Source organism: Phascolarctos cinereus, unplaced genomic scaffold (assembly GCF_003287225.1).
Source record: "Phascolarctos cinereus isolate Bilbo 61053 unplaced genomic scaffold, phaCin_HiC Scaffold_9;HRSCAF=440, whole genome shotgun sequence".
Classification (NCBI taxonomy): domain Eukaryota; kingdom Metazoa; phylum Chordata; class Mammalia; order Diprotodontia; family Phascolarctidae; genus Phascolarctos; species Phascolarctos cinereus.
The window spans coordinates 117,359,663-117,385,989 of NW_027556402.1; the positions used below are offsets into that span (position 1 = coordinate 117,359,663).

The 26,327-nt window shown below is 40.6% G+C and overlaps 1 protein-coding gene across 2 annotated transcripts in view; it reads left to right on the forward strand.

The window, feature by feature from the left end:
- MAML3 (mastermind like transcriptional coactivator 3) overlaps positions 1-26,327 on the forward strand; it is a 532,934-nt gene that overhangs the window by 22,916 nt on the left and 483,691 nt on the right. The gene's annotated exons all lie outside the window — the stretch shown is intronic.

The following is a 26,327-nucleotide window of genomic DNA, read 5'->3' on the forward strand; positions in this document are numbered from 1 at the left end:
GAACTAGAAGGACCCCTCCCAAGGTGGGATTTGACCTGAATCTTGAAGGAAGCCATGGGAGCTAGTAGAGGTGAGAAGAGAGAACATTCCAGGTATGGGTGATGGCCAATGAGAAAGCCAATGTCATTGATTGGTGCAATATGTGGAAGTGGATAAAAAGTAAGAGAACTTGGAAAGGTAGGAAGGGGCCAGGTTGTCAAAGGATTAATAAATGCACACTGGCACTTTGGGATCAGCTATCTCTAGCAAACTGGCTGTTGGGATAAAAGTCACTTATTCCCTTTTCATTGTGCAGTCCACTTTTGAGGACTTCTAACTTTAAATTATCGAAGCCATTTTGGAGTTAGGACACTGGGCAGTTGCCAGTTCAGAGTTTTGCGTCAGGGACCCTGATAATCATCAGCGCCCACGGAGAATGGCGTCTTTGTTCCCTGCAGTTGTGGCAGGAGGCATTTGTGTTACTGGTTTGGTAACTTCATGTTTATCTGTGGTCTGGAATGTCACAGGGTTATAAACCTCAAAACTCTGCTTTCTTCTCTTCTCTCTGAGTTTGAGGGCTTCTGGTGTTGACTGAGGTAGGAAGGAGGCACAGCCACCGAAGAGAAGAGCTGGTTGTTGACTTGGGTACTCAGGCACACGTTTCTTTCATGGCATTTCCATTGCCTTATTCCCAGAGATGGTGAATTCTCTAAAATGATTATTGAGGCCTGCCTTTTCCCTTCACACTGTAATGCATGTTTCACTCAGTATATTCAACTCTCCCTAATATATGTGTTTATGATACACTGAAGAGCAATAAATTTGAAGAGAGAGATAATTAGCTCTGACAGACCTACATAAATGAGCTAGGGAGAGCAAGGAGGAAGCAAATGAGTTGCTTAAAAAAAAGGATTAAGTCTAGTGCCTTGAGGAAAATTATCCCTGATAAGAAATTCTTCCTTGTTCAAATGCTTGTTCTTATGGGTGGAGCAGGGGATAGGGACAAGTGGCTTCATCATGCTCTTTGGGACCTGAGCATTATGTAGCGTCTGTGATCTTTGTTGATGACATTTTTTTCCTAAATGGAATTTCTTTTATGAAGCAATGCCAGTAGCCAAGTGATCTCACTTTTTTCTTAATGGAAGAAGACAAAAAAGTTTGGGCAGCTTGCAGTTAAAGCTAACTGTGTGCTTTCATCTTACTCCTCATTGCAAAAACCCAGAAACTTTTGCTTAATTTTTTTTTTGGTCTAGACTTGTGATTTCATTGGTGTGGAGACTTTCCTGGTTAAGAAACTTGTCCCTATCTTGCAGTCCTAAAGAGCTGCCTGAGGGCATGGAGAGGCTGGCCACAGTGTGTGTCTGAGGGTACTTGAGCCTGAGGTCTTGTTTACTCAAAAGTCCTACCTCTCCCTCTGGTGCCATGCTATCTCTCATTGATTTCTTTAACTTGTAGTATAAGATAGTAGACAGCTAGTAAGTGTCCGAGGCTGAATTTTACTTGAAGTCTTCTTGATTCCTGGTCTAGTGAATCATTTAACTACCTCTCTATATGATAAATTCAGTGTGTAACTTTCAAAGCTGTCCTGCCAGTCTGTGATTCTTTCTTCATAAAAAAAAAAGCTTCATTTTTTTCTTCCTGACGGCAGTTCCAGCCCACAATCCACTCTGTCTGCGCCGGTTCTCAGTTCTCAGATTATGAAATAAATACACACACACACACACACACAATGTATATATGTGTGTATACACACATATATATGTATGTACATATATACATATACATATCTGTGTGTATATATGCATATGCAATATGCATATATGTATATATACATGTGTGTATATGTATGTATGTATTTTAAAGACACACTTTTTTTTCACTTTTCCAAACTCATGCCATTGGAGAAAGTCAATACTGGGAAACATCCCTCTAGTCACTGCTAGTTTGGCTTAAACAACTTGCTGTTCCTTTTCCCCAGATTTGAAGAACCATGACCAGATTCAGTCATTCTGGCACTAAACATTTATTAAGTGCTTACTGTGTGCCAATCATTATAAGGCTAAGAAGAAAGATAAAAGACTGGCCCTATTCAAGCTCACAGTCTAACACAGGTATGAACAAGCAAGCTATCTGCAGGATAAATTAGAAGTAATCTCATTGCTAGACTGCAGAGTAGGATGGTGAGGGAATAATTAACATGAGGTGGTGGTGATGCTTCAAAGGAAAGAAGGGATCCAGGTCTTGTGAAGGAGGCAGGCTGGGATAGTAGGGAAGGGGGAGACTTTGATTCCAACCCTGCCTCGGCCACTTTCTAGATCTAGGACTCTGGGCTAGTCACTTAACCTGAGCCTTAGGTTCCTCCTCTGTAAAATGACCATCTTGAGGCCTGTGGTAGGTGTCTCACAGGGGTCTGTAAAGCCATTTGCAAACCTCAAAATGCTGTTTCAAGCTTTCACCTTATCAGGCCACAAACCAGGCCTGTGGGCCTCTTCCTGGAAGTCTCTGCACTGTGCTCTCTGGCCTTCATCCTCATCCCCTCCCTCCACAGGTTCAGATGCCAACCCCCCACCCCTAGTCCCTTGGCTTTGATGGGTGAGCTTTCATTTTCTCTTGAGGAGAACCAGAGCTTCAGGCCATATCTCCTGGCTGTTTTCACCCCTTGCTACTGTGTTTCCCTCAGCACCTTCTCCTTTTCATGTTGTTTTCTTCCATTAGAATATAAGCTCCTTGAGGGCAGAGGCTGTCTTGTTTTCTGCTATGGTATCCTCATCCTCAGCACAGTATCTGGCATGTAGTAAGCGCTTAGTAAATTCTTCCATTTATCTATTTATCCATTCTCTATCTGTTAGCATCTGATAATAATAGCTAGTATTTATGTAGCACTTTCAGGTTTGCAAAGCACTTTACAAATAGTATTTCATTTTGTCCTCGCAAAACCCTGGGAAGTAGATGCTATTACTATCCCTATTTTACAAATGGGGAAACTGAGGCAGACAGCTTTTTTTTTTTCTCCCCACCCCACCCCAATAGTCATATACTAGGAAGCATCTGATGCAGGATTTGAACATAGGTCTGCCAGAATCCAGGTCCAGCACTCTATCCACCATGCCACCTTTGTCTCTCTATCTGCTGGAGTTCATCAGCTTAAATTTCTTTAGCTGTTTCCCTTTGCTGTCTTCTACACTTACTTGTTCATCCTTTCTAAGTGAAACTCTGGACAATGTATTATGTGAAAAACCACATGATATTAACAACCTTGGAGTCAGTTTTAACTCCTGCCTTAGATACTTACTAGTTGGGTAAACCTGGGCAAGTAACTTAACTTCTCAGCCTCAGTTTCCTCCTCTGTAATTGAGGGATACCTATCTCACAGGGTAGTGGTAGGAATCAAATGAGATAGCAGATGAGATGTAAAATACTTTGTAAACCTTACAGGGACTCTAAAAATGTTAGGTATTATTATTATTATTTTAACAATAACAAAAAAAAAGGTGTTTCTTTTGCCTAGAAACCTCCTGGGATTTCCTGATCCTTGTTCTTAAGAGAGAGAAGTCTTTCTGGGGAGAATTTAACTTTGAAAGAAAATGTTTGGACAGTTCACCGACAACTAGGCTGGCTGAGTTACATATATTTTGTTACTGTCAGCTCTCAGCAGCAGGGTCTCTGAGCACTGATTAGGGACTTGCCAGAAGGAGGAGGGCGGGAAGGGAGGCTGGGGAGTGCTAAAAGGATTGGATTTCCTGAGGAATTTCGCCTAGTGATAGCTCCACCATTGGAGTGCCGATGGCCCCTGTAGTGGGCAGCCTGCCTCCTCGGCCTTCTCCCCTCTCTCCGCCTTTCCTGTAGCTTTTGTTCTCTGTCTGTCTCACCACTGGCTCATCGCTTGTTGATAGGAAAAAGTGCAATTCATTTGGCTGGTGGCTGGGGGGTGGGGAAGAGGGAGGGAAGGGAGAAGGGGGGAAGGGAGGAGACACCATTTTTCACCCAGTGTCAAGAGCGGTTACACTGATTTGAATTCCCAGAAAAGTAATAAAACGGTGAAAATAATATTAAAACACCTCCCAGGTCTGCAGCTTTAAGCAGTCTGGGAGCGTCTATAGCATCGGTGTTAGAGCATTACAGTATGATGGAGCAGCCTCAGGCTGGCTGACACTCTTTAACTACAGGGCTGGGCAGTTAGTGGGCTCTGGCCTAGTCCCAGCCTTTCTGCATGTAAAGAGCCTGACACACAGCTCAGCCGTGTGGTGAAAGGAGACTCTGTTAAGGAGACCCCATCTATTATGGGATTACTCACTCCCCTTACTTGTGGTTACTAATTCAGTCATTCATAGACTCATAGAATTAAGAGCTGGAAGAGACTTTTTACAGATTGGCAAACTGAGGCACAGAGAAATTCAAGGGTTTAGCCCAAAGTTCCGAGAGTAATTAAGTGGCGAAGCTGGGGTTTGAACGTAGGTCCTCTGGCTTTAATTCTGGTGCTGTTTATTTCCAGTGAAGGGCTGCTTCCCAGAGGAAGGTCCTTTCCCGAGTGCAGATTCTTGTAAGGACAACCAAACATGGGACTTACTCCCTAACTGTGATTACTCTAACCTTGTTATGAGTAGGATTTCAGAATTCAGGGCTTGGAATGAACTTTAGAAATTATCTCCTCAAACTCTCTTATTTTTACAAAGAAATAGACTGAGGCCCAGGAGAAGGAAATTACTTCATCATAGATTTTAGATCTGGAAGATACTTTAGAAGCCATAACCTCTCCCCTGAGGAAATTGATAGACAGGAAGAAAAAATGACTTGCCCAAAGTTGGGGCGAGGGGGCGGGGGGAGGAGAGGAAGATAGAGACCAAGACAGAGAAACGGGACATTTGTTATGCCCTTATTATAGTCCAGGGAGCAAGTATGAAGAATGAGATTTGAACTCATGTCCCTCAACTCCAAATTCAGTGCTCTTTCCTCTGTTACCCTATCCTGCCTCACAACCTTTAGCCATTGTGAGCTGGGATTTTGTGATCCTTCTCCATGCTGGTCTTGATACCTCCACCCCTACCCCGGGAATACCTGAAGATATAGTAAATATAGAATTTAGGCCTCTGAAATGACAGAAGTGATAGGTTTTTTTGAATGCTTTTTGAGTATCTTTTTGTATGTTACTCCTCAACTCTTAAAAAGCAGAAGAGCTAAAAACAGCCGACACAGTAAACCATTTGGCAGCCCCAACTCTGGACTCAGAGGGGAAGATTGCCTGCTTCCCTATGTTATCATGCCCGAGTATGATAAAACAGACACTTTTCTTGGACATCAGCACCACTCTATTTTTCGAATGTGTGAAAAATGGTGTGTGTGTATGCATAAAACAACTGATTATTTTTTTTTTTTTTGCACAGGAAATTTCATAGGCTGTCCTAGACTCAGTATGCCCCTCTCTGGCCAGAAGCCCGATAAAGTCCAGAATCCTTCCACTCTTCATCCTTCACATTGTCTCATATTTTTCCCCTTCTTCTGCCCTTGTCCATTCTGAACACCAGGGGAGGCGGAGATGAGTGAAAGGACCTTGAGGATCCCTTTCAAATACTACATAGGGGGAATCACACTCCAAGAGGGAGGATTGGTCTCTAGCCTGCTTTTGCATAAAGATATTTTTTTCTTTCTGTAGCAGGAAGGAGAAATGGGGTCAGTATTCACACCCTGGTTGGAGTGTAACAAACCTCAGCGAAGTGCCTGATATTCTTGGTCTCAGTGCAAGTGTGTACTTTTCAAATGGCTTTGAATTGCAGAACACCTACCCCTCCCTCATTGTTGGGTCTGGATGAGGCTGGTGAGCTGGGGGAACATCTGTTTTTTCATGATGAACTTATTGCTCTCACCAAGAACTCTTTTCTTGGTTCATTTTCTAGATATGTTTTAGTAGCCAGGTACCATTCTAATTTTACAGCTGTGGCCTGTGCTACAGGATCCTGTTCATCTCATTTTATCAAATGAATTGTCATAGCTGGCTTCAGACAAGTGGCCAAAGTGCTTAGGAGAGGAAGAAAATAAACGGTTGTGTTTACAAAGCTGCTGGAGGTATGGGGTTCACCTTCTGGGGCATCCTGTCTTTTATACCTGCTGTTGTCCCTGTGTCCCTGGGGTGATTTGTAGAAGCTTGGAAGAGTTTGGGAATATGCTGTCTCTTGTTTACTTGGTACAACTGAATATGGTCTCACAAGGTTTCTTCATACAGCATCCTTTTCTTTTCCATCTTGGGTTCCATGGTTGAAAGGAAATAGCACCGGCTTTGGAGAGGGCCTGGGTTCAAATGCCACCTACCTGCCTGACTGTGGGCAAGCAGTTTAAATTTCTTGTGCCTCATCTGTAAAATGAGAGGGTCAGACTGAGTGGCCTCTGATATCACCTTGCCCTCTAGATACCCAATCCCAAGTCAGAGCCAGGGGAGGAATGCTTGTCTTCAGCTTTCTGACTTTTCAGCTTCAATAGGAGCTGAGAGTGTCTTATATGTCTTATTCTGTCCCTTCACTGAATAGAGGCAAGAAGGGATGCTGAATGAAACAGGCTTGGACACTTGGCCTGAGGCAGTCACCAGTTGCTCCTGTCTCACCACTAAACATACCTTCCTAACATGACCACAAGGTCTCCTGGAGCCTGAGTGTTAAGGGTGAGGGTGGGAACCGAGATGGAAAAGCAGTGCAGTAGAATGGAAAGAATTCTGGGTTTTGAGGCAGTCCCCAGGTTCAACCCCTTCCCCCTACTTCTGCCACTTTGTCTCTTGGAAACTCAGTTTTCTCACAAGGAAGTTGTGAAGTGATTTGTAGACCTTAAATCCTGGGAAAATGTCAGCTGTGTAAATGGAAAAGATGGGGATTGAGAAGGGAGAGTGAGGAGAATGAAAGACATGGGGATGTGGGAATGTTATTGGACTTTTTTTTAATATTCATGTGAGGTTTGGGGTTGGTGGGGTGCAGGCTTGGTAAACTGGCAGAATTTGTTTAAGTGGGTTATGATGAATCTCTAAGTAATTACTCTAAGTAAATATCTTTGCAGCCCTTCCTATCGGCAAAATAATTTTATGTTTCTTAAATTATATAATTCATGAACACTATGCCGAGGACCTCCAAATATTTGAGAGACTTCCCCATCGAATGGGGATGCCTTTTTCCACTGGGGGCCAGAAAGCAGAATTAGGGTCAATTGTGTAGAAATCCCAGAGGAGTAAAGTTAGGGTCATTGTCAGGAAAGACTTCCTAACAGTTAATTATCTGAAAGTGGAATGGGCTGTCTTGGGAGGCAGAGTTCAATTCATTTCAATTCAGTAAGTATTCAGTAAGGCACCTATTATTCTGGGCACAGTGCTAAGGATTGGGGATACACAGACAAAAATCAAAGTCTCTGACCTTGAGAAGCGTAAACTCAACTGGAGGTAAACAATATGTACACAGAGAAGTAAATTCAAAATAAATACAAAGTCAGGATGGGAAGAGAGGATGGTGAAAATCAGAGGATGCAGGACAGGACTTGTGTAGGACATGGCATTTGAGCTGAGCCTTGAAGGAAGCTAAGGACTCCAAGTGTAAGGGACAGCCTGTGCCAAGGCATATAGTTTTATACACACACACACACACACACACACACACACACACACACACACATTAAATATATGTGTGTGTGTGTGTGTGTGTGTGTGTGTGTGTGTGTGTGTGTGTGTGTATAAATATATAACTTTCCCAAAAAGAATGTAACTTTCTTGAGAGGATAGATTATTTCATTTTTTGTATTTATATCCCCAGTGCCTAGCAAAGGGCTTTGGCACATAGTAGGTGCTTAATAAATACTTGTTGATTGATTGATGGAAGAAGATGGAATGCTTTGTATGTATTACTATCTAGCAGAGCAATTTGGTTGGAATGGAGAATGCAAGAGGAAGAATATAAAACCAGCCTGGAAACTAATCCTGGAGACAATAGGGAATCATCCAAATTTCTCAAGCAGTTCTTCCTCCGAGGAGGTCCTCAAGGGAAGATTGAGTGGTCTTCTCAGGAATGTGGGAAAGAGAATTCTTAATCAGGTCTGGGTTCTTCTAGATGGTCTCTGAGGTCCCTTTGAACCTTTGAGATTCAGTGATTCTTTTATATAAAACCATTTTGCAGAAGCGAAACTAAAGGCCCACGTAAGTTGTCAAATGACCAAGTGACAAAGGCAGATCTAGAAAAAGAAGTTTTGGAATACCTCATGTTCCTACTAGAGCCTCTCTCATTGGCTGAGCACTGTAGGCTGGAAAAGTTCAGCAGCTGGGGGCTAGTTTACAAATTACTAAGAAACAGCTCATTTTCAAAGGTTATGAGCACAGTACAATTTTTAATTTTTTCCCCCAATGTGATTTATACTATAATTATTTGATACCCAAAGGACTTTTTATAATTTAGACTTTTAGGATACTTTGTTTATGTTCTGACTGCTGAGACAGCTTACATCACTGCCACTTTGTGGTCCTCTAATCACCGTCCCAAACACTCACAAGCTACCCTATAATTCAATTATAAGTATCTTCTAGGGACCATGGAGTGATACATTACACAGTCATATTATCAAGCACAAAGGATGTTGGGCCAATCAGATCACTTCATTGGCTGGCTGTGGGGAACCCTGTAATTTAAAAGCACAGGGTGCTTTGGGTAATGCTTGAAATTCTGTCAGGGGGAAGGAAAGGTGCTTGACTTTTCATTTTGCAGGCAGGAAAGGGTTATTTCATGCTCATTCCCTGCTAACTCAAATTGGTCTTCAGAGGGATAGTGTTAGCACTCCAATAACATTAAACATCTGACTTATAGGTATATTAAGCAACTGACTTATGGGTGTATTTGGAGAAAATTAAGAAGTCTACAGAGGTATAGAGATGTAAGAAACAGCAAAGCCCATAGCATAAAAAAAGGGAAGAAAACAGCTCTTTTAGTATTTTCTGTATAAAATTGGATCCCTCACAAACTCAGGTCTAGAAAATGTGACCTTCTTTAGAAAATCATCCTTGGATACAAGGAACTTGTAACCTTTGAGTTAAGGGATAGAGAGCAAATATTTCTAGAGGTTCTTGTGCTAACGGGGAACACTTAGGTATGTCTTCTTGGGTCCCGTTGCAGCCTTTACTTTGCCTTAGACTCAAATGTCTTCCATGGAACTCTTTGGAATGGTAACCAATTCTCAACAGAAGTTGCCCTTGATTCATGTTCAAATGACCCTGACATGAATCCTATGGTAGGTCATTATCTAGTTTCATGTTTAACCTTTTATTTTTTAAATAGTCTTCCCAAAGAACAAAGTTGACATGAAAGGTTGCCTTTCTTTTTAACCAAACTCTTATAAATAATCTGAGTTACATCTTAGTCCCCTTTGTGTTTCTTCAGTTTGTCTCCTGAGGAATCAGGTACAGTGAAAATACTTTTTGTAGCATTAGGCCGAGGTCTGTGACAATTAAACAAAAATAAGTTAACTTATTTCTTTATTTTTAAAATGAATGTTTCTTGGCTCATCTACCCCATCTATGCAAGAGGGGAAAAAGAAATGAATTCATTTGGTGCCTCTTTTTCCACATTTCCTGAGTAAGTTAATAATTTTTTATTGAAGCCTGCCAGAAAGGTCAAACCCAGCTTGCATAGTCATGGAGCCACTCATGGAGCCCTGGTGATAATGATGATGTTGGTGGAGACTCCTCCCTTGGACTTCCCTACAGTAAACAAGGCTTGTTTGCCTATGAGTTTCTAAACTCTGTGACCACGGTGACTTCAGAAGGGACTGAGCCTTAGTCGAATCTGTACTGGGTGAAAATTGCTGCTGTAATACCTGAAATTATTCATAAAAAATACAAGGAAACCCAGAGGCTTAAGGTGGCATTTGTGAATTTAAGGGTGGGAAAATCCTTTGTCTTTTAACAAAGATCTAGTTCCCCCTGAGCTGACTTCTGACTGTCAAGGGAGGGACTCTTTCCCCCTTTCTTAGGATTGTTCTGTGGGACTTTCATTCAAGCTTGCCTTCTGGCATGGCTGTCGCCTGGCATCCAAATAGCCAGATACCATTGCAAGAACCAGTGGGATGGGCCTCACCCCACGCATTTGTGCAAGTGACAATGACTTTCTTAAATGTGTGTGGTCTGTTTGTCTTCTGAGACTGTGAGAATGCAAAGCCTTGGAGGATTTCTAGGTATCTTTTTATTTTTTTAGTTGCTTCCCTATTTTTCCCTGCATGTCTGCAGACTTTGGAGAGTAGGCTTTCTTGCCTTCTCCATAATTGGGGAAGGGGGAGAGAGAGAGAGAGAGAGGAGAGAGAGAGAGAGAGAATTTGGAACTAACCAAAAATAAAAATAAAATAAAATAGAAACAAAAAAGAGAAAGTGGATTTATACCAGGCCAGCAGGGTACAGTAGAAAGAACACTTGGTTCTGGAGTCTAAGGAGCTGGAATCAAATCTTGTATGATCTTAGGTCATTTTTCTCCCCAGGCCTCAGTTTACTTGTCTGTAAAATGAGAGTGTGGAATTAGAGAAACTCCAAGCTCCGATCTGGTTCTAGATTTCTGAACCTATGAATTTAACCACTGAATTAATTGATTTCCATCTCTGATTTATGTAGTACAGCCAGAAGTATGCGTTCAATTCAATTCAACAAGTATTTATGGAGTGTTTATTTTGTGGTGGTGGTGTTTATCCTGTGTTCAATTCTCTGTCACCCTATTTGGGGTTTTCTTGGCAGAAATACTGGAGGGGTGTGCCATTCCCTTCTCCAGCTCATTTTACAGAAGAGGAAACTGAGGCAAACAGGGTGAAGTGACTTGCCCAAGGTCACACAGCTTGTAAGTATCTGAGGCCAGATTTGAACTTGGGAAGATGAGTCTTCTTGACTCCAGGCCCAGCACTCCATCCACTTTACCATCCAACTCTCCCATTCCCTCATCCCCTTACTTTGTGTTAGTCAAAGCTGAAAACAAAACAGTGTTTATTCTTAAGGAACTTATATTCATTCTACTTGGGAGGGGTGCAGGTGGTGGGGGATGAAGAAACAACTTGTACTCAGATGAAAATTGACAAAATACAGTACTTAAAAAGTCATTAATAGGATCTTCATAGGATTTAGAGCTAGAAGAGATCTTAGATATAATTTAGTCCTGCCCCCTCAATTTACAAGTGAGAAAACTGAGGCCTAGAGATGGGGAAGTGACCTATTCAAGGTCACACATGTTTTTAAGCGACAGGGCAGGGATTTGAATCCAGTGTTCTTTCTAACTTAGTACACAGACCTCTCAGCAGCTTTTGGGTAAAGGGCCCTAGTTGCTCTGCACGTGGGCCACAGGTCAGTTGAGCTGGTTGGAGATGTCTGCCCTCTAACTTCTGGCTCTTGTCCCCATACTTCTGTGGAGACTGTGGTGTAGTTGGGAGAGCACAGTTCAAAGGCCTGAGTTCTAATGCTGACCTTGTCAATAATTGATCAGTGTAACCTTTAAAATACTCTTAGAGCCTCACATTCCTGCAAAGTATGGTTGGGCTAGGGGTGATTTCCAAGGCTCTTTCTACTTCTGTCATTCTGTAAGTGTAAATACAAAGCAACTGTTTAGTCTTTCTAGGCACACCTGCTGCTGCTCCTTTAAACCCTGGATAGACCTATTTCCACTTGCTCTACCCTGGACCCTGTTACAGGCCCCCTGTATGTCAGGTTTCCAGACGAGCCATGCAGGGTCACCCATCCAGCACTTCTTGGTTGGATGGCCCGTGCTCCCACATCAGAAACAAAATTAGGCTTTATGGAAAACCCTTCACTAAAATCTCTGTGTTTTTGCTCCAAGAACAGTCTGTGGATTTCCTGTATAGCGCAGGCAGAGAACAGGGAAGTGAGTCAGGTATGGCTGGGCAGGTAAAACTAAGTAAATGAGCAGGACCAGAAGGAGGTGAGTGGTTTGCAGTGACATTTTGTTATCGGCATTTTATTTAGAGAGGAAGTGTGATATAATAGAAAGGGATCTGGAATCAGGAGGTATCTGGGATGCTATCCTTCCACAGACACTTTGTAGCTTTGTAGAATGATTGAAATCACTTAACCTTCTAATCCTGTTTCCTTTGTACACATTGAGTTGTCTGGTGCTCCTTTTGGTTTGGTCCAGCATGGCAAAGGAAGGGGAACTGCTCAGCTCAGGAACTGTACAGATGATCTTGCCTTTCACAGAATCCAGAGGTCAAAGGGACAGCTAACCAGAGGTCAGCTAATCTGCAACCCTCTCCTCTCCCCCCACCATACTACCGAGAAGGAAACTGAGGCCCAGAAAATGGAAATGACTAGCTCAAAGCTATGTAGAAAGTTAGTAGCAGAGCTGGGGTGAGGGATCCTGGATCCCAAATCCTGAATATTTTTCATACATCATGATTTTTCATATCTAAGATTCTTTCAAAACTATATAAATGAAAAAAAAAGGAGCTCAGGGCACTGTGTGAAGTTGAATATTATATTTGTTGATGGCTTGGGGAGTTCACAATTATGATGCTGTGATAAATCTCTTGTTGTACACTATAATAAAAAGGATATGTAGCTGCATGTTTAATTAATAGGCTGACAGAAGAGAAAGGGTTACTTAAGTATCTAACACCAATGCTTGTGCATCAGCTAGTGCCCTTAGCTGTCCCCACCATTAACCTGACACTATCCCAAATGAATCCATCCAGCCTAGTAGTCTGCCTAAGTGTGGCATTGAGAGACTTTGCTAATAGGTAAATCTGCCTGAGATGGAATAGGCTGCCTTCAAAGGGAATGAGTTCCCTGTCCCTGAGATTTTCAAAGGATAAACGACCACTTATTAGAGTTGTTAAGGAGATGACATGCTTTGGGTAAGGATGGCCTAGACTTGACCAGTAGTTTTCAAACTCAAGTAGAAATGGATACCTGCTGGCTACACATTGATTTAGAAAATCACGAATTAACATAATCTATGTTACATTTTAATTAATTTTATTTAAGCATTTCCTAGATTCATTTTTGTATAGTTTGGGTGGCACTTGGAAGTTTTGTGGGCCATATGTAGGCCATATGGAGGCCATATGTAGCATGTAGGCTGGGAGTTTGACATCCCAGGTTAAGATGACTCCTGAAATATCTTCCTCAAAGGTCCATTTGAATCAATGATTCTACCTCCTTTTATTGGCCCTAAAACTATGTTGAAGGCTTCAGAGGTAGAGGTGAGAATATGGATTTACCAGGGAGGAGAACGAGAACAGGAGGGGAGTGATATACAGGGCATACAGAAAGAAAGAATCCTCTTTAAATAGGAGAAGAACAGCTAATTTTAGTAAGAACAAATGGTGAAGAACTTTTTGTTTACTAGCTCAGCTTTGTTGTATATAGGAAATTTGGTGACCAAAGTGAAATAAGCGTGGGGTCTTAGCTTTCTCTTAGAGGACACCAAGTGTAAATCTGAATCTGCCACTGGGGTCCACATTCATGATGATGACTTCGCTGTAGGTCCTGAACTCTTCTTCAGTATATAGGAATTTCCTCCTAGGTTGGCGGGAGATTGGAGTAAGGAGGAACCCTGGTGTCTGCAGGCTGTGTGCTACCTATTGTGTCAAAACAAATGTTTCATGGGACTGGTCTTCATTGTTATTGCCAGGGACTTTCCACAAGAATAGCAATACTTATAACACTGATGATCTGCCCTCTTTATTGGGCATTTATTACATACTGCTTTGCATGGTTAGTTATCTAATTAGACATCATTGAGAACATGTGGGCCCAGGAAAGGAGGCAGGCTAGTCCTGTGGTAACACTGAGAGATAACAGATGGACAATCCCAAATCCAGCACTAATATCTACAAAATATTAAGAGAACCAGAGGAGGGTACCCACAGCTTGGGTTGATCCTCAGTGGAGACTTTCTAGGGTGTTCTGGACAAGAACAGCACAGAGAGAAAAGGCATAGATGAGTTTCAGTCTTTGCTCATGGAGGGAGTATCCATGTTAATGAGGTAACAGATCCATTAAAGTATCAAAGTATGTATATTTTGTCTCCTCAACTATAGTGTAAGCTCCTTGAGGGCAAAATTCCCATCTTATGCCTCTTTATACTTCTAAAATGCTCAGCAAAATGTCGACTCAGTAGTAACAGCACACATGCGCGCGCACACACACACACACACACACACACACACACACACACACACAAAATCCTAGTCAGAGAGAGCAGCACATATGATTAAATCTCATTAAATGTGCATTTGCCATTTCTGCTCTGTCCCTCTCTCCTTCCTATGCTAGAGTGATGTGGTTGGCTGGTTGTGGCCCGCACACCTATACAGGTTAGGGTCTTTTGGAGGACAGATAAGAGTGGTAAACTTCTATAAAAGACAAATGATAAATTGGCATTACAGGTTTATCTTGAGGGTCAAACCATTCTGGGGAAACCATACTCACAGGCTCAGTTCCTTAAATTGTTTTAGAAATAACCTTGATTCACAATTTGTGTATTTAGAATTGTGTCTGTACAGTGCTGTGGCACCAATCCAGACAGGTCAGAAAATGTTCTTGGAGATTTGTGTGTATGACAGGACTGGGTACAAATGAATTGCTGCTTCCCCTCAGGAACATCTAAGGGTCACCTAAGAGATGCCCAGTTTTCTTTGACGTTTGTCCTAGATGGGCATGTTTAAGAGAGTAGATCATTAGAACTTTGTATTAGATTTGGAAATTGCAAAATGCAAAAGCATTTTCTGTTGATCTCAAATGGGAATTGCACCCATGTTTTGGGAACTGTACTTGCTGTTCATTTTAGTTTATGCTCGGTGTATTTTTATTAGTTTGAGAATCAAGGAACCCTGGTTTTGGAGTTAAAGGACCCAGATTCAAGCTCCACTAATCATTTAACTTTTTCTAACCTTGGTCAAGTCACTTGACCTCTATGGGCCTCAGTTTCCTAATCTGTGAAAGGAGGTGGTTGGACAAGATGACCTATAAGGTCCGTTCCAGCTCTAAGTCCCTTGATCTTAATGACCCACCCCTATTACAATTCGATATAGGTTATACATGTATAGTCAAGCAAAACATATCCATAATAATGACCATATTTACTAAAGTATTCCTCTGTTGTAGGCCACTGTTAGGCGAGAGGGATTTTTTTTTTGATCCACCCTATGATTTCATCAATATCTTTTGCCAAAAAAACTCTACCAATAGAGATCATCACCATTTCTGCAACTTATAGGGCTGTAAGAGTTGGGCACTGAGAAATTTCAGGGATGAGATCATGAGCTCAGGTCTTCCAGACCATAGGCTAGCAAGCTAGTCATGACTCTATACTTCTTCTGTTATTCAGTAGTTTCTTATATTGCCAGGCAGTGGCATTATACTGGGCCAGATGCTTCCAAAATCAGACAAGAGTGAGCACATTCTGTATATCTCTCTGGACAGGACCTAGGGGTAAAAAGATGAAAAGAGACACAGTCCAGTTCTTAAGAAGTTTGCAGTCTAGTTGGGAAAAGAAAAATATATATGTCTGAGAGAGCATTTAGTCCAAATCCTCCATTTTAAAAAGATGACCAAAAATCAGGATTTGAGACCTGCTTTCAGACATACAGTGAGGTAGTGTTTGAGCTGGGCCTTCAGCTCATGTCTCTCGCCCTCTTTCCAGGGCCACTCTAACACACAGCAAATCCTTGTGATTTTTCTTATTTACAATAGTGTAACTATGATCTATAGGGTATTGATTACTGGAATTTATTTACAGAATGGCTCAAAAGCCAATTATTCATTTATTCATTCATCCATTAATGTGTCTATCTATCTTTCTATCTATGTTTTCATTTATTGTTTGGTAAAAGACAAACCTCATCAGTATGTTAAACTTTATTTGCATTGACAAATGTGTCCTTTCTACTCTTCCCAATGTGTTTCCATACCAGACGGAACAGTTTAGGAATGTCCAAAGAAAAGGCTGCTAATGCTTCAGCATGATTTCAGAGCTTGGTGTTGTTAAGTCCCCATGAAACATCTCATCTCAGTTTTGCTACTTGCTCTGTGTCCTCGGACAAATTTTAGTATCAGAGTTTCACACTAGAATAGATCTGAAAAGAGCATCCAGTTTGGCCCCTCTACCTCCAACCAGGAAAGATAAGACATTATTATACTTATTTTATGAATGGGGCAATTGAGGCCCAGAGGGGTTGTCGTGTCCAAGGATTTGTCATTAAAAACTTGAGGGAATTTAAAAATCCACCTCTTTCTTAATGGTCTAGTTTGCTCTCTCTTTACCACCCTGTGCCACCTCTGACTCACAGTTTACTTATCTGAAAAATGGGGAGATAATACTCTCTTCCCTACCTATCCCCAGAGAGTTTCAGTGGCCACTGTGGAGGCAGAGGAACTCTGGCTCTGACATTTTCTGGTGCTGCCATCTTGAGTAACTCATTCAAGTTCCCAGTGCCTCAGTTGCCTTAACCGTAGAATGAGGGAATGGGACTACACAGTCTCTGAATGCCCCTTCTAGCTATCACTGGTGCCTAGAAGTCAGTCAGTCAATTCTCATTTATTAAGAGGCTACCTGGTACCAGTGCTTATCATGAGTGATACAAAGAAAGGCAAAAACCAGTCTGTCTGCTCTGCAAGGGCTCATATCTAATTGGGGCAGAGTGCCTTGTTTATAGTAGGTGATTAATAAATGTTGAATTGAATTGAATTTAGTAGCAGATATGAAATCCATGTAAAACATAAGGTGTCATATACCTTTATGTATAAGGTATTACTCTTATGTATGTATAAGGTGTTACTATATTTTTGTAATACCCATCTCTGTCAAAAGCCATCTTAAAGAAATATATTTTTTAACAAACTACTGTATACTTATCAGATATGAGTATGTTATTTGATTCACAGGTGAAAAATAGGAATTCATAGGAAGCAACTTAGCCAGCTCCAGTCCTAGAGCTCACCTGACTTGTAATCTAGCATTATTTATATGGTGTTGGTTATGTTAAATTTGAAATTCACTTGTTCGTCCTTTTCTCATTAATGTTGGAATGTTGGTCCATCTTTCAGTATAGTGACATAAAAGAAAGTAAAGCAAACAACTAAAAATATGCATTTCAGTTTTTACAAAGTTTTTATTCAGTGTCATTAAGTGTGTTAGGCACTGGGGTGGGTGCTGGGGGTAGAAGACAAATGGGAAACTGTGGCTGCCCTCAAGGCAGTTACACACTTCTGAGAGAGTCAACATGAATATGCATATACTGGTAGAGCCATAGTAAGTACAAGATGACTTGAATGGGAGATGGGAGGGGAAGTCACTAGCCAGAAAGGCATTTTGTAGAATTCTCGTAAATTTTGACCTGAGAATTTTAAAGGAGGCTAAGGATTCTAAGAGGGTAGTTAGCTGCTGCAGTGGATAGAGTGCTGGACCTGGAGTTAGGAAGACTTCTCTTCCTGAGTTCAAATCTGGCCCCAGACACTTACTAGCTGTGTGACCCTGGGCAGGTTACTTCACTCTGTTTACCTCAGTTTCCTCATCTGTAAAATGAGCTGGAGAAGGAAATGGCAAACTACTTCAGTATCTGTGCCAAGAAAACCCAAAAAAGGATCATGAAGAGTTAGTCACTACTGGAATGACTGAACAGCAACAAGGATTCTGAGAAGTCAAGGGGGTAGGGGGAAGTATGTTCCAGGCAACGACTTCCATTGCCAAGGCATGAAGAAGACCAGATTGACTGAGCCCGTAGAGCACATGAAAATGAGTAATGTTTTAGTAATGCTGGACAGGTGTGTTGGGGCCAGGTTGTAAAGGATTTAAATGTCAAATAGTAGAGTTTATAGTTACTCCTAAAGGCAACAGGGAGTTGATGGAGTTTATTGACTAAGAGGGGTGACATCGTCAGACCTCCATTTTAGGAAAATCCCTTTGGCAGCTCTTTGGAGGATGGATTGCAATGGGGTGAGACTAGAGGCAGGGTAGCTATTGCAGAATTGCAGTCGAGAACCAATGAGAGCCTAAACTAGTATGTCCAAACTTAATATCCATCAAAAAATAATCAAACATGCAAAATAAGGAATAGAATCTCACAAAAGCCTCTTAAGTACTTAACAGTAAAATTAAACAAATTCAGAGACAATACACAAAATGCTATTGTCTTCATCTACTCTTCTAGCCTAACTGAAGCTTTGCTTCCTTACATTTTGGTGATTTAAAAAATATGTATGTGTATATATTTATATGTAATATGTATGTTCACATATATATATACAAAAACTATCATCTGCAAGCATAGATACTGGAGGGAAGAAGGAGGGATATGGGTGTATATATATATATATACACACACACGCATATAATATGAATATGTGTATATATGCATATACATAGACATATACACACATGTTTAGTTGAAGTCATTATATATGCTGTTCTGGCTGCGCTGATCTTTCTGCATCACTTCACATGTCTTTCTGTATTTCCTTGAATTCTTCCCATTGTTCCGTTTTCACAGTGCTGTGGTCTTCTGTTAGAGAGGCAGTAGGTCATGGTGGATAGAGAGCCAGTCTCAGCCAGGAAGACCTATGGTTCAAGTCCCGCCTCTGATCCATACTGGTTGTGTGACCCTGGGCAAGTCATTGGATTTCTCAGTGTCCCAGACAACTCTTTTAAGATTATAAGGGGCAGAGAAAGTGAAGACCTGTGTTGGTAGAGGGAGTTTTCCTTAACAGGGAGTATTCTAAATGAATGAAACCACAGGTCCCAATCCCTATCTTATTCTATTTTACTTAGATACATCCATCTGTAAAGTATCAATGTTACATCAAATCCCAGAGGTGGAATTTTACTGAAGCACCCAGATGCCACTATGCCTTTCAAATAGAATCTGCCATAATTTATATATATTATATATAATATAACATACCATAATTTATTCAACCATTTCCTAATCATTGGACATACAGGCTGTGTCCACTTTGCTGACATTACATATAAAACAGGAGTATTTTTGTACAGATGGTTTTTTTTCTCCTTTTAGACAATTTTTTAAGAAAAGAATAAAGTCCTAACAACAGAATCCTGAATCAAAGGGCATGGCTGCTTTGGGGGCTCACTGTATTTTATCATATTGCTTTTCAGAATGTTTGGAAACGTCTGCAGCTCTATATCTGTAGCCTTACCAACATTTATTTGTATTTCTTTGGCAATTTCTTTCCAGTCTGCTGAGTGTAAGATGGTATCTCAATTTATAGTTCTCTAATTATTAGGCAATTTGAGCATCTTTTTCCTGTGGTAATTTCAAGTCATCCTTACTTTTTAATAATTAAGAGCACTGGAGAAAACCTTTTGCTTTTTCTTAACATGACTGATGACAATCTGGTTAGAAATAAAGCCTGTTGTCATTGTAGGTTCAAACTCAGAGGGAAGTGAAAGCAGTAGAATAGAATGAAAAGACTGACCTGAAGGAAGCTTAGAAATCAACTTTTTTTTTAATGCCCTTATTTTGTAGAGGAGAAAGCTGAGACCCAGAGAAGGGAAAAGTCTCTCTTAAGGACACACAGCTAGACAGTAGAAGAGATAGGAGGGGAGTAAAGGTCTTCTGGTGCCCAGTTTTTGAATTCAATTCAATTCACATCAGAAAAGCATTTATTAAGCACTTACTGTGTTCCAGGTACCATGCAAAGTGCTGGAGATATAAAGATTCAAAAATAGGACAGTATTAGCATTCATGTAGCTTACATTTTCTTGGGGGAAGACGTGATGGACAATATGTATATAAGTAAAAAAATGTACAAAGCAAATACAAGGTAATTTGGGAGAGGAGGCAGAAGTATGTTGGTAAATGTTTAACAACACACACTTCTGGAAAAAAAATTGTACCCAGAACACATTTAAAAACGTAATCTGTGTTGTTAACATTTTTCTCCATTATTAACCAAACTATAAATTAAGTCCTGTTTTGTATGCTTGCTTATTTCTGAGGTGTGAATGCTCTTGTAAAAATTTGACAAAAAAAGCCACACCCCAAGGGTCTAGGAGGACATCAGCAACTTGGGGAATTCAGAAAGGGCCTTTTTGGAGAGATGACACTGTAGCTGAGCCTTGAAGGAAGCCAGGGATTATAAGAAGTGGAGGCTTGGAGTGGGGGAGGGGGTAGCTTTTGTAAAGGAGAGAAACGTGTACAGGGAACAGTGTGGCTAGAACTTAGAATGACTTCCCCATTTAGAGCTGCCAACTGGGGGTGGGTGCAGTTCGTTCTAGAAGTAACCAGCTTGCTATATATGGACATTTGAAGCTCAATTAGTTAATGTAAGGTAACATGTTTTGAGATCTTGCAGTGAAATGTGGCACATGATTAATTAATTGTTTTCAAAATATTGTACCTTTTAATGAGTAATTACTAACCAGAAGATATATTCTATCTCTGTACTGGCCACTGGACTCATCAGCTGTAGCTGATCCTCTCTTCCTTCTCTCCCTTTCATTTTTTTTTCTTCTCTTAAGAGAGGCTTTCACTCTCTGGTTCTGGGATGACTCTTGGCTTGACCTATTTTTCACCTAAAGCTCATTGTTCACCCTGGGGAAAGCTTGGGTGTAAGTAAGCCTTCCACCTAAATTGGGTTTCTCATCGCCCCAGTGAGGTACAGGTTCTCAATGCAGTGGAAGAAATGGAGCTTAACTTTTCCCTGATAATTCCCCAGGTGGTTAGACGATTCAGTTGGGTGGTAAGGCAGGCCCCATGAATGCCCAACCATCCAGAAAGAGTTTATGGAGTGCCCTTTGTGTACAGGTGTAGAAGTTAGCCTTAAGGGTTGCAAAGGAAGGAGAAGACAGTTTCTGAAACTGAGATTCATAGGGTTTCTGGAGTGGCCTGTTCCTTTTTGAATATTAGGAAACTGAGGTGCAGAGCGACAAATTGACTTACCCCACTTCACATCAGTGGTTTGATAGCAGAGCCAGGGTTTGCATCTTCTTGCCTTTGTCGCCAAGCTGGTATTCTCTCCTCTTTCCAAAACCATACTTGCCTCTACAGAAGAATAGAGGAGAGTTATATTGGGGGGGGGGCGTGGTGAGTGTATATATGTGTGTGTATCTATTTCCCTGACATCAGTTTACACCAGTTTCATTATCTATTGACTCATGTGCATTCTTCCACACACTGTGGTGGGAGAGATGAAAGCTGGATGCATATTTTATATTTATCTTGAAAATGTAAACTCCTTGAGACCAGGGACTCCTTTCATTTTTTTTTTCTTTGTATCACCTAGTACTGTACCTGGCACATAGTACATGTTTCACGAGTGGTTTTTGAATTGTGTTGAATTTAAGACCAAGAAACACTTGTGGCATTTTGGAAATCAGTAACAAATTATGTTGTACTTACTCTCATCCACAAGGAGAAGAGAAAAAAGATCAGAATAGTCAGACCAAATCATTTGATGCCAAAGCTTCCTATAGTGTTGCCCTTACAGGGTCCTTGTGAGGATGCAGTGAGATAGTATATGTAAACCTTAAAGGATCTTAGCATTGTCGAAGTTTATTATTATTATTATTATTATTATTATTATCATTATCGGTAGTAGTAGTAGTAGTAGTGGTAGTAGCAGCAGCATTTTAATCAGTATTCATTCAACTATACCACAAGTAGCCTTCCTTTCCTTTTCTTGCAAGAAAAGTTGAGAAGTATTAGGAGACAAAAAACTTTATAAGCAGTTATATGCTGAGATAGAGTCCTTGGTTTGGAAATCAGGAAGACCTGAATGTGAACCCTGCTTTTGACAATAGCTGTGTGGCAATGGGCAGGCAAGTCATGTAACCTCTATAAGCCTCAGTTTCCTCATCTGTAAAATGGGAATGATGATGCCTAACTCAGAGGGTTATTATACAAAGTGCTTTATAAACCTTAAAGTGATCTGTAAATGTGAGCTAGTATCATAATTAATGTTCTTTGTCCTGCATCAGTGGTCTGGGGTGAGAGAATGCTTCTTCTTCCTCCGTTCTTGTGAAAAAAAATGGAAAGGTTTAAGGAAGGACAAAGCCTTCTAAGTAGTTATGTGCTGAGATATACCTTACTGTGTGCTGGGCAGATAGTAAGTGCTTAATAAATGCTTTATTCATTCCTTGATATATTTCATAGACTGATGGGACAGGACTCATTTGTTTTTGTTGGTTAGGCAATGGGGTTAAATGACTTGCCCAAGGTCACACAGCTAGTAAGTGTCAAGTGTCTGAGGCTGGATTTGAACTCAGGTCCTGCGCTCTATCTGCTGCACCACCTAGTTGTCCCCTGGACCCATGGTTTCATTGGTATAGAGGAAGCTTCCTTTACCAATGCGTGTGGGTACCTGCTCAGAAGGTAGCTGCTTGAGACAATGAGATTGATGAAATCACTTGAGCAGGGTCACTACATAGCTGGTGTATGTCAGAGATGGGACTTGAACACAGGCCTTCTTGACTCCAAGGTTATCTTTGCCACACTGTCTCTTATTCTCAGCATATAAAATACCTTATATTTATGAGCATATTTAATATCTAATATATCTGAGCACATATAATCCCTTGTGTAATTCAGCATATAACTATATACAAGGTTTTGTTTGTTCCTTATACCTAAAACTTTTTTTTTAAGAAGGGAGAAGGCATTATATCTTTTATTTTCTTTTTTAAAAAAAGTTTAAATAACTTTAAATTTTCTTCCCAATTGCATGTAAAAACAATTTTTAACATTCATTTTTTAAAGAGAAAGCATTATTTCTGAGCATATATAATATCTTATATAACTTGGCATCCATGAACACATTCAAATACGTGGTGGAACTTACTGACAAAACCTGACTGAAATGGTTGAGATTTTTCTTGAAAGTTTACTGGTCCTAATTGATTTCAAGGCTCTTAATGAAAGTGACTGGTGTTTGACATGAGATTTCATTAACTGAGTTGTAGCCTATAAACCTCACAAAGGTAAATAGTGCTTTGTGTCCCCTGTACCCCTTCTGTAACTAGGGAAGGGTGTTTCCCCCATCACTCCCTTGTCTTCTCCCAACCTTTATCATTTACAGGACCCGTGCAGCCCTGACCTACACAAACAGAGAATCCAAACTGTGGCTCACGTGGCGTTAAATTTGTAAAACCTTATCCTTTGAATGCCTGCTTTGGTTCAGAATAAAGTGACAGAGAATAATAAAGGGTTTTATATACTTAATTCCTCTGACAGGTTGGGCTTTGCTTTTGCTCTGTGCTGGGCAGGGGAGGCTTTGGCTCAGAAAAACATCAGAGAGCAGTACGATGAGGACCTGGGGAAAGTTGGGTAGATGTGTCTTTCAAGACTTTTGAGATATTCCTCCCCTCTATGGGATAGGATAGTGGGAAAAGGAAGTATCTTGATTGGTGTTTTAGCCTTTGCTCTCATTTCATGTCTTTGTACAGAACAGGTCAGCTCTTCTTGGAAGACTGTGGGTCTTCCCACAGTGGGAAAAGAGGTGTGTCTTCTTCTTAGGCTCTCTTAGAGTCAGAACTTTGGTTTGGAAGGTGAGGAAGTGAGAGAAGAGGGTAGGGACAGAGGCATTTCAGGAATGCCTAGACTTCTTTAGTAGCCAAGGGAAACTCATTAGGCAGTGTGTGATTCTAGCTTTAACCCAGATTTCTAAGTCTGATTCTTGATCAGTCTTTTACAACCTTCTAAGAGGACAGTTAGAACTATGTGTATTCTCTTTGCTGGGTCTGGAGAAATTAGGAGAAGGACATGAGTAGGAAGATAAGTTGAAGATGGTCACCTACATTAAAAAAATATTTATTTTTTTTCTCCTCCTACTATTGGAAAAAACCCCAAATTTTAGATTAAATGTTATTGTGCCTTATTTTAGGAAAATGTGGCCTTTCAAAATGCATGCTAACAAATAAATTAGTATTAGGGGTTAGTGATAAATAGTGATTATTCAGATTATGAAAGTATTCATCACTTTACAAAATTCATGTGAGGGTTCAGATAGTAAGCTGTTATGTACCTCTAAAATATATTTTTAAAATTGATTTGTGTGTAATGTAGAGGGCACAAATTGAATAAAATGAGACAGTAATTAAAATAGCCCATTGGCCATACTGAATTTCTCCACTGGCTGCATAAAGCACATAAAATTGAAAAAGAGGAATTTTTCTAGTTTAAGTCTACATGATGTGATGACTTCTTTTAATCAGTGTGGTGGTGTAATTGTCACCAGAAGCTAGATGTGAATGACTATTTACCAGTTTTAAAAGAACGAGTGAAAATGTTTTGCTCTAAGAATCAAGTGAAAGTTATGGGTCTAGTCTTATGTTAAATATAGGCAGAGATGTGCTACAGCCAGCCCATTCTGTCTTTTTTTTTTTAAGGCAGTTGGGGTTAAGTGGCTTGTCCAGGGTCACACAGCTAGTAAGTGTCAAGTGTTTGGTCTGAGGTTGGACTCAGGTCCTCCTGATTTCAGGGCCAGTGCTCTATCCACTGCACCATCTAGCTGCCCCCCAGCCAGCCCATTCTGGCTCAAACAAATCAATTGTTTAATTTTCAGTGTGAGCATTTACACTTCAGAAATTGGCAAGCATCACAAATTGGGACTTAGTTCATTATTCTGTTGACTGTCTAGACTTAAGAATATTGTGAAGAAAATTTCAGTAATACAGATTAAACTTTAAAAAATGTTGTGTATGCATTTCCCCCTGAGAACCAATTGTTAAACGTTTACCAACACATCTCTGGGCATAGTACTTCAACATTTTTATCCACGACTTAGATAAAAAACACAGGTGGAATGTTTGTCAAATGATATGAAGCTAGGAAAGATAATAAATACATTGGTAGACAAAATCAGGATACAAAATAGATTTCAACAGAGTAGAAAAATCAGCTGAATCTATTAAGTTTAAATTCAATAGGGAATTAATGTAAACTCTTACACATAGGTTAAGAGATATAGAAAGCATATTCCATAAAGAGTGGTTCATGTGAAACAAGACTAGGAACTTTGGTATATTAACAAACAACATGAGTCAGCAATGTGTCATGGTGGTCAAAACTTCTACAGGCATCTTATCTTGTATTAATAGAGTCATAGTGTCTGGAAGGAAGGAAGTGATTGTCTTGCTGGATTGTGTCTTAGTCAGCCCACATTTGGTACATTATTGTTAAGTTTGAGATGCCACATTTTATGAAAGGCATCCACAGTGTCCAGGGGAAGAGACCCAGATGGTGAGGGAATTGGAGGCCATTTCATGTAAGCATCAGTTGAAGAGAACTCGGTATATTTGTGTTGGAGAAAAGAAAGCTTAGCTTGATTGCTTTTGTCAGTATATGAAGGCTACCATGTGGCCCCAGAGAGCAGAACTAGGAGCAGGGTGGAAGGTGTAAAAAGGTGTATTTTGGCTCCATATGTAGAAAAATACTTCTTAACAATTTGAGCTATCTTAAAGAAGAATGAGATACCTTGGGAAAGAATGGGTTCCCAAGTACTAAAGCTCTTTAAGCAAAGTTTGGATGACCGCATAGAGGTTCAGGGATAAGTTAGACTCTTCAAACTGAATTGTGGGATTTTTCACTTCCTGGGCTAAATTCTGTATGCTGAAGTGAGAAGCCTTAGAAGAACTGATCCTTGGTGATGTTTATGGTGTAGAATGGGAACATTGATAAGATTTTGTCATAGTGAGAGCCACTGCCACCACCACCTTCTTCGTCATCATCATCATCATCATCATCATCATCATCATCATTATCATCACCATCATCATCACCTAGAGCTTTCAGGTTTGCAAAGTGCTTTCCATCTATTACCCCAGTTGAACCACCCAACAACCCTATGATGTATTTATTAGAGCCATGTTGGTGCTGTTACGCCCAGTGTTCCATTCATCATACTGTGGTCCTTCTGCAAGATGTAGTTGGTTTGTTGGCCTCAGAGACCACCATATAATGGTAACAAGAATACAGTGATGCCCGGAAATGAGGCCCTAGTTTGTCAGAGTTCACAGACTGCCCGGAAATGGCCACGTGTTTTGGAATTGCTCACTTCAGAGCAGCAAATGGCAATACATTAGTGTAGCTCCATATCGTACTTCGAAATGCACTCTCCCACAGTGGCTTCACCATGACTCCTGCCAACTCAATAAAAAAGGTTGTTTTCTTTAGAGACAAGAAATTCTCTTCCATCTGTACCATATTTTTCTGAAATGCTACACTGCTCATTTCGAGGGACAACATTTGATTTTTTTTAAAGTTTTTTTTTTAATGTCATACCTTTTTTAAAGCAGCCTCTGACACTTGTTAGTTATGTGACCCTGGGCAAAATTACTTAACCTTTCAGAGTCTGAAATGGAAATAATAAGACTTGTAGTAAAGATCCCAGGGCC